The sequence below is a fragment of the Urocitellus parryii genome, unplaced genomic scaffold (assembly GCF_045843805.1).
Source record: "Urocitellus parryii isolate mUroPar1 unplaced genomic scaffold, mUroPar1.hap1 Scaffold_117, whole genome shotgun sequence".
NCBI lineage: Eukaryota > Metazoa > Chordata > Mammalia > Rodentia > Sciuridae > Urocitellus > Urocitellus parryii.
The window spans coordinates 588,463-596,060 of NW_027551887.1; the positions used below are offsets into that span (position 1 = coordinate 588,463).

At 44.6% G+C, this 7,598-nt stretch overlaps 1 pseudogene; it reads right to left on the minus strand.

Moving 5' to 3' along the window:
* Positions 1–6,809: 6,809 nt before the first annotated feature.
* Positions 6,810–7,235, minus strand: LOC144251594 (Golgi apparatus membrane protein TVP23 homolog B pseudogene; annotated as a pseudogene).
* Positions 7,236–7,598: the final 363 nt, after the last annotated feature.

The window sequence follows — 7,598 nt, forward strand, 5'->3', positions numbered from 1 at the left end:
AGCTCCCAGATGCCTCTGTAGTGAAGGCTGCATGGGATACGAGGGTAATTCTGCTACTTGAAGTTCCCTATAGGCTTCTGGAGTGAGGGCAACATGAGGAGGAGCTCCACATCCCCACACACGTGACCCATAGTACCCTCAAGCTGCGTGTATCCCGGAGATACACGCAGCTCAGTCTCCACTGCCAGGGTCCTCCAGGGCACTTGAGAGAGCATGTGGCACACAGCTTTGATGATCCTGCCTGGTGAGGGCTGTGTGGGCAGAACACCAAATTAGACTGTCAAGAATCTCTGGGAATAACTGCAACTCCCAGAGGCATTCATGGTGAGAGCTGGGAAACAAGGAAAGATAATTCAATCTAGAATGCCCCAGGGCAAGGGGTGCACCTTGCAGCTCCCGGAGGCTGCTGGGGGGTCGTGTGAGCTCAGGGTCTCACAACCTTGAAAGCAGTCAACATGGGCTGGGATTTAACTGCTTTTCTTAAGACCCATGACGTTAAAATTTGGCAGTCCTTGGCTACATCACTCAGTCACTTGTCTACACTTCGCAGAGGCCTCTGTGTTGACCTGCTTTTGGCCTTCTGCCCTTGGGCACAAGAGTGAAGTGTCCAGGGTCTCCCTGCAGGTGCTCATGTCTGTTCCTCTGCCTGCCTGGCCCCTGGCTACAGCAGTGCGTGCCTTGGTTGAGTCCAGGGACCCGGGTATCAGTCTCTTGGCCTCCCTTTTCTCTTCTCCTGAGATTCCACTTCTGGTGATGGCACAAATAAACACAGCCAGACTTAGTTAAAGAAGTGGGAATAGATCCATTTCAATAATAGCTGAGGCTACAGAAAGGCGCTGAGAGAAATAAGAAAGACTAGCCACCCTACTACCACTGCAGGTTAGCAGAAGCCTGCACTAGGCGTGGCCATCAGGGAGTGGTGTCTGTGCACATGAGCAGAGTCTGGCACTGGGCGTGGCCATCAGGGAGTGATGTCCAGTGTATGAGCAGAGTCTCGCACTGGGCGGGGTCAGCAGGGGACAGTGGCTCATGGTTCCATCTTTGTCTTCCCTTCTTCAGGGTGAGGACTAGAGCTCTTGTCTCAGGAAAAACTGCCAGCGTGCTGGGTCAACCACCAGGGAGCGGCAGACGGGCCTCGGGGATACACACAGCTTGAGGGTACTATGGGTCACGTGTGTGGGGATGTGGAGCTCCTTCTCAGACCTGCTTTGGCTCTGAGGAGGTCCTCCTAGCTCGAGGCAGCTGGGTCCTCCGTGTGTGTCAGGGCTGAGGAGATACTCCCAGGTCAGGACGCTGGGTCCTCTGTGTGTGTCAGGTCTGAGGAGGTTCTCCCAGGTCGGGACGCTAGGTCCTCCGTGTGTGCCTCGGGTCTGAGGAGATACTCCCAGGTCGGGACGCTGGGTCCTCAGTGCGCGTGGGGTCTGAGGAGATACTCCCAGCTCAAGGACGCTGGGTCCTCTGTGTGCCTCATGTCTGAGGAGGTCGTCACAGCTTGGGGACCCTGGGTCCTCGGTGGTCCTCATGTCTGAGGAGGCCCTCCCAGTTCGGGGACGCTGGGTCCTCCGTGTGTTCCTCGGGTCTGAGGAGGCCCTCCCAGCTCCGGGACCCTGGGTCCTCTGAGTGCTTGGGGTCTGAGGAGATCCCCCACCTCAGGGACCCTGGAACATCCATGTGCCTCATGTCTGAGGAGGCCCTCCCAGCTCCTCTGGGACCCTGGGTCCTGGGTGTGCGTCGGGTCTGAGGAGATCCCCCAGCTCGGGGACCCTGGGTCCTTCGTGTGTCTCAGGTCTGAGAAGGTCCTCCCAGCTCAGGGGCCCTGGGTTCTTCGTGTGCATGGGGTCTGAGGAGGTCTTCCCAGCTCGGAGACGCTGAGTCCTCTGTGTGTGCCTCGGGTCTGAGGAGTTCCTTCCAGCTTGGGGACCCAGGGTCCTCTGTGTGCCTTGGGTCTGAGGAGGTACTCCCAGCTTGGGGACCCTGGGTCCTGGGTGTGCGTCAGGTCTGAGGAGATCCCCCAGCTCGGGGACCCTGGGTCCTTTGTGTGCCTGGGGTCTGAGGAGATACTCCCAGCTCGGGGACCCTGGGTCCTCCGTGTGCCTCATGTCTGAGGAGGCCCTCCCAGTTCGGGGACCCTGGGTCCTCCGTGTGTGCCTCGGGTCTGAGGAGGGCCCCCCAGCTCCGGGACGCTGGGTCCTCCGTGTGCCTCATGTCTGAGGAGGCCCTCCCAGCTCTGGGACCCTGGGTCCTGGGTGTGCGTCGGGTCTGAGGAGATCCCCCAGCTCGGGGACCCTGGGACCTCCATGTGCCTCATGTCTGAGGAGGCCCTCCCAGCTCGGGGACCCTGGGACCTCCGTGTGCCTCATGTCTGAGGAGGCCCTCCTAGCTCAGGGACCCTGGGTCCTCTGTGTGCGTTGGGTCTGAGGAGATCCCCCAGCTCAGGGACCCTGGGTCCTCCAACTGCATTAGGTCTGAGGAGGTCCTCCCAGCTCAGGGACCCTGGGTTCTTCATGTGCATGGGGTCTGAGGAGGTCTTCCCTGCTCGGAGACGCTGAGTCTTCTGTGTGTGCCTCGGGTCTGAGGAGTTCCTCCCAGCTCGGGGACCCAGGATCCTCTGTGTGCCTTGGGTCTGAGGAGGTACTCCCAGCTCGGGGACCCTGGGTCGGTGGTGTGCCTCGGGTCTGAGGAGGTACTCCCAGCTCGGGGACCCTGGGTCGGTGGTGTGCCTGGTGTCTGAGAATCCTCCCAGTTCAGGGACCCTGGGTCCTCTGTGTGCTTTGGATCTGAGGAGATATTCCCAGCTTGGATACGCTAGGTCCTCAGTGTGCCTGGGATCTGAGGAGATAATCCCAGCTCAGGGAACCTGGGTATGCCATGTACCTTGGGTCTCCCAGCTCGGGAACCCTGGGTCCTCCATGTGCCTCCTGTCTGAAGCAATACTCCACCAGCTCGGCACCCTAGGTTCTCTGAGCACCTCTGGTCTGAGAAGGTAACTCCTAACTTGGGTACCGTGGTGGGTCACATGTATGGGACGGAGAGTTGCCTTCTTCTCAGCAGACTCAAGCATACTCCCACCTTGGGGACAATGTGGTTCATGTGTATGGGGACTTGGAGCTTCCTCTTAGAGCAGATTCAGGAATACTCCCAGCTTGGGGACACTTTGTGTTGTGTCTACAGGGACTTTAGGGTCCCTTCTCTTTAGCCTCAGTGAGACTCACAGCTTGGGGACACTGTGGTTCAAGGCTATTACTCTGTTCTAAGACCAGCTGTGGGTCAAGGCTATAGGGACACCTAGAGCTCCATTCTTTTCAGACCATCCTCAGGCAGATGCCTGTCTTGGAGACACTGTGGGTCATGTGTGTAGGGTCATCCAGAACTCCCTTCTCCTCAGAGCAACTCAGAGGGATGCCTCGCTTGGGGACACTGAGTCATATCTACAGGGATGCTCTTCTCAGACTAGCCTTAGAGATATCCTGGTTTGAGGATTCTGTGGGTCATGTCTATAGGCATTCCCAGAGCAGCCTCAGAGAGATTTTCCAGAAACTTCTGGATAAATAGGCGGCAGGTGAGAAAAAGGTGGGAAGTGGGAAGAGAAAGCAGATTCACACCCTGCGCCCATTTGAGAGCTGAGGATGGAGCCTTGCTCTCCTTCGTTATTTCAGCAAGGTTTACTTTGGGGAAACATCCCTTCAAGAGGCTCTGATTACTTGTCATCAAAACATGGCTACTTGGATGATTTCTGGCACAGAGGGAGGAGGAATTGTTCTAACTGCTTATTTTTACTGTATTAAAGCAGGAAAAATATTAAAAAATGGAAAAGTAGATGTATGAAACCCACAAGGTTATTTAAGTTAAATATGTTATTTCTAATAAGCCAGAATTTGTGAAAAAATAATTCATGGATTTTATGGAACTAAATTAATCAAAATTTTGATTGAGAATACATTTTGTCTTTGGTTGAGCAAGTCAGTTTATTTGGCAGTGCATTTGTAATGGTATGCTAAATACTGTGTTGACATTCTACATCTGCTGAAATATCTTGACTATATAATGCTTTGGTATTATACCACAAAGTTAATTGAGGAAATTAATTTTAATTAATTGAAGTATTTATTTTAAGTAATGATTTCATTCTTTCCTCCTAGATCATGAACATTTTAAGTAAATCCAGAATTTGTTAAAAAGTCAGTTAACACTCAACCGTGGACCCCTATGTTCCTGGTTTTTGTCTCAATGGGAGATCTGTAAGCATCATTTTAAACTTTTAAAGTTGATTGATCATTCATAGTTTTCTTATTTTAATCTTTTATTAAAGTGTTTTTTTTACTAGGAAATTACCCATTCCCTGTAGGTTTCCAATTTTATGTAGTAGGTTTCTGCAGTTTGATTTTTAATTTCTTCTCTAACTTTGAACTTCTGCTACGTTTATCAACAATATTTTTAAATATACTTTTTAGTTTACCTTGTTTTGATTGAATTATCTTGTTTGACAGTTCTCATTATTTCAAAAAGTTTTCATTATCATTTTCTTATTAAGGTCTTTGGGACAGTTTGTGTAACTTGGTGGCAGATAACTTGATTAACATGTGAGAGTCCCTGGGTTCCATTTCAGCACCAGACAATATTTCTTTGACAGGACCCAAGTGTCAGGGGAATTGTTCAAAATATTATGTATTTACACACACACACACACACACACACACACACACACACACAGATCTTTTCCAAATTGGGTTGAAAGTATTCTAAGCAAAATTTGCTAATCAATTTTATAGAAAGAAAGAGGATGGTGATATTTTAAAATTCCACCTATTGATATTACATGATATTTCAGCTTAAAACCACTGAAATAATTACAGTGTGTAAGAGAAAAGTCAATAGATTCTTTTAAAAAAACAGATACATTTACCAAAAATAGACTTTTTTAAACAGACATTTTCTACTTTTTCAAATTTAGACAGCATATTTGAATATCTTATTAAAGTCTTACATTCATCAAGTTTCTCTTACTCCTTGCAAGCAAGGGAATTGACCTTCTAATAAGCATGCTTTATATATTGTCAGAAGTTCTTTTTGGAGAACTCTATTAAGTGTTTCTTATATATTCAAAACATCACTTAAAAGCATATCAGTGACCTTTTGATTTCATCAATCTTAATTTCTTTTGAAATAATGTGTGTATACATTAGTACTTACTAAATATTACTCTGTGTAGGAAATCACGTGATTTCATTTTATATAAATGCTGGTGCTCTATATTATATATTAATGATTTCAAAATATGAGTTGAGTATAACTCATATTTTGAAATCATTTAAAACCTACATACACTTTTAACCATATTTTAATGAAGTAATATAAGTGGAGACTAGACATGTTAATATCATGAGCTGAAAAATAATTAAATATAGTTGAATTATTTTGGGGTATTCAACATAATGGTTTCCACCTTTTTCTATAAATGCCCCAGTTGTCTCATATTATATGCTTGGTTTGGAGTATTCTTTTAAATTTATTTATGGTGATGAGAATTAAGCTGATAACCTTGACTATGTTAGGCAAGCAATGAATTTCAGCCCTTTTAAAATATTATGTTGAGACAGGATTTTGCTAAGTTCCTGAGGTATTGAGGCTGGCTTCAAACTTTGTGATCCTCCTGCTTCAGTCTACAAAATAGCTGTGATTACAGTTCAAAGTGCTTAGTATGGCCTAGAGAACTTTATGTCATTATCATGTTTCTAATTTCTTTTTTTCACTCCAATACACATTTATTCAACTAAAACAAAACATCTTTAAACATATTTTAACAATGTACAAATACATTTACAACATAATCTGCTGATTAAAAGACTGCAACAAAGTTTGAAGTATCTCAACAGAATCTAAAACTGCCGACAATAATTTGTAGATTGGTTTAGTTTACAGTTAAATATATTGCCTTGTTTAAGAAAAATTATTAATACAAATGTATGATTTACAATATCCCCATTATAGCAAGAAAAAATAGATTCATAAAATGTCTTTAGGTATTTATTATGCCAAGTATTTAAATGATTATTTTTACTATGACATAAGAATAATATTCATTTAGTACTAAAAGATTTTATTAGTCCAGAGACCACTGAAGAGTTTCCAGGAAGTTCCAAAATAAAATATGACTATCCTTTCTATGAAATAAATAGAACAGCAGCAATCCCTGGGTATCCCTTAAACATAAACTAAAAAGATTCCATTTATTATTTAGACCTTAAGTATAAAAATAAAAGAAAATTTTAGAAACTAGTTTCACTTGTGCATGTCTAAGGTAAACAATTTCAACATGAAGTATATATTTAATATTAACAATTTTTTTAACTCATACAGAAACCAAGTGTTTACTCTTAATCATGAAATCAACTTATTTCTGAAAATAACCTATAGAAGTAATATGTAAACACACATACCTTTGAGATAGATTAAGAACATCCTATATTCTATGGATCAAAATGCAAATATCTCTGTAACATATGTAAACTAACACATTAATTTGGGATATACGGATACATTACTATATGCATACATATGTACACCATAAAATAAATTCTGAAAATGTTCTTAATGACATCATACTTCCCAGCCTCAAATACTAGAAAAAGAAAATTAAAACTTTGTTTAAAAAAAGAAAACAGTTTTTATAGTAACTTTGCAAGTGAAAACAAAACAAACAAACAAAAATCAATGCTCCTTTTTACACTGGACTGAGCTCTAAACAATTCATAATCAAGAATCTCTTCAGCCATTCCCCAATATCACAGAAAACATAATTTTCTCTCTATTCAAGAAGTCTGTTCATTTCTGGTGTTTTGTCTTAAAAACTGCATTCCAAGATACCAGGTAGCCATGCTGGTTAAATTCTTCTGGCTGCCCACTTGCACCTAATGTAACCATACAGGTTGGCACCCTGTAGCACCACACCCATGGTAACCATGCCAACCATTTTACTCTGAGGGAGAAGAGAGCACTAAAGGCAAATATCACCCACAGCACTGGACAGGCAATTAGTCCTAAGCAAAAGATTCTTGATTCAGCTTCTGAAACAGTTTTATTCTCCTGAGGAGATGCCTTCCTGGACTCAAACACCCAATGACTCTTTCCATCCTCATCAATATGATTCCACCACCCAAGGCCTACCATCAATCTCTACCTGTGACATTCTTCACTGCCCCAAAGTCACGTGACAACAACAAGATAATTGTCACCATACAAGCAATAATGCTACTGCTGAGCAATTCACAGAGAAGATAGACTATAATGGCACAGACTCAGAAGAACAAATGGAAAAATGATGCCACTGGATGTCGGATTTTAGATTTTCTTAGCCTATTGGTTGTCTCTTCTTCTGCATCAAACAATGAAACATCTTCAGTGTCATCATTGCTGTCCTGAGTGTAAGGCTCTGCCAGCATCTCCTATTCCTACATGATTGCAGGGTACCCCCTACAGGGCAGGTCACAAGGGAGCTGAAGAGGTGCCTGGAGGCTGCACCCCTTTCACTTCCTCGAGTGCATGAAGTGCAAGATGGGCCGAGGAAAAAGACCACCAGCACCCCACCCACCACACAGAGC